Source organism: Galeopterus variegatus, unplaced genomic scaffold (genome assembly GCF_000696425.1).
Source record: "Galeopterus variegatus unplaced genomic scaffold, G_variegatus-3.0.2 Scaffold1349, whole genome shotgun sequence".
NCBI classification, from domain to species: domain Eukaryota; kingdom Metazoa; phylum Chordata; class Mammalia; order Dermoptera; family Cynocephalidae; genus Galeopterus; species Galeopterus variegatus.
Window position 1 is genome coordinate 193,563 of NW_007727460.1, and position 1,528 is coordinate 195,090.

At 56.0% G+C, this 1,528-nt stretch overlaps 1 protein-coding gene across 1 annotated transcript in view; it reads right to left on the reverse strand.

Moving 5' to 3' along the window:
* Window positions 1–291, reverse strand: part of NOS1 (nitric oxide synthase 1 (neuronal)) — a 104,433-nt gene extending 104,142 nt beyond the window's left edge. The window contains exon 1 of the mRNA XM_008576437.1: window positions 26–291. The gene's annotated coding sequence lies outside the window, so the exon portion shown is untranslated. The remainder of the gene's footprint in view (window positions 1–25) is intronic.
* Between the last annotated feature and the right edge of the window lie 1,237 nt (window positions 292–1,528).

Below are 1,528 nucleotides of genomic sequence, written 5' to 3' on the forward strand. Positions count from 1 at the left end.
CGCCCCGCGCGCGCCCCTGGCTCACCCCGTCTGCTCGGCCGCCGTTCGCCGCCCGGCCGCCCCTCGGAGGAGCCGCGGCGCTAAGTAGCTCCTCGCCCAGCGGCTGGAAACGCGGCATAAATATGTAGAGACTGAGCCGTGAGCTCACCGAGGGTCGCGAGGGGGAATTTATTTCTTAATGTCCCCCCTTTATCCTATCATCGCTGAAACGAATTAGCGGTGACGTCCAACCCGGCTGGTTTATGGGTGTGGGGAGGGAGACGTCGCAACCCTCATTAAAAGAGCCGCTCTGGGCTCCAAAGCATACATCTTTTATATAACCTAATTTCCATTTTTTTTTCCTATCAGGAAACACACACACACACACACAATGACAATTTCTAGGAGCCCGGAGGGGCTGAATGTAGTAGCCGCGCAGGGAAGGACAGCTGTCTTTGGGCAGAGAGGGCCCCACGGTAGGCGAGGATGGGCGTCTGTATCTCTACATCAGTGTTGGGCTAACATTCCTTAATGGGACGGTGGAACGCACAGACCCCCGCGCTGGGCAGTTCTGGAAGCCCTCCAGGAGCCTGCAGGAGGCTGCAGTCTGGGTTCTGGCCCTGGCTCTAGGGCGGGCAGACAGAGAGCAAGGCAGGTTGTTCTGGAAATGTTGCCTGATTCTAGTCCTTTCTGGAGCAGCACTTAGGCCTGGCATCTAGGGAGGGCGAAGGATGGAGGGGACATTTTCACCCGTGGCCTGGGAGGCCCACAGGTGTGGAAAGGCCATGGGCTGGGCTGGGGGAGGGGAAGTTGTAGAGAACCAAGCTTCCCTTCCTTTCTTAGGGGCCCTAACATATGGGTAACCATATAAACCCATCTCAAAAGCTGTCTTTTCCTGGGCAGATTGCAAAGGATTTTGCATTTCACTGTTGCTGCTGCTCACACACTCTTGGGGAAGCAGGGGGAGAAATCAAGGAAAGAGAGGAGGATTCAGACACACGCATACACACAGCACCTGGCACTGGGTGGCTTGATCTTTCCTCCTCCCCAGCCTTGCCGAGGGGAGCAAGCCCACTCAGGCTCCGAGTTGTGGGGAGGAGAGGCAGAGAGGAAAACCACCACTCCGTTTGTCACTAATAAATGCTTTTCAGATCGTCTTGCACGTCAAGCAGGGGAGAAGGGGGTGTGACTTTGGGGGCAGGAAGAGGGGTGTGGGGGATGAGGAAGGGAGGAAGGAGGAAAGAATAAGCTGGAGGAAGACATGAGAAATTCCGTCAGCCCCGGGCTCTGCCACTTCCTAGTGCGCTACGAGGAGCAAGTTCCAGAGCCTGTTTGTGGAATGGACCTGGGGTCGTCGTAAGGATAGACACAATGCGATGGTGCTGTGAAGCCATTGGCCTGGTGCCTGGCATGTAGTAAATGCTCAGGAAACAGTAGCCAGCAATGGTGGTGATGATGCAAATAATAACACTGACATAAAGGCTGCATGCGGCGTCCCAGGAAAGTGAGGCTAGGGCTGAGTCTTTGCGACCAGTCCCCTCCTGTCCTG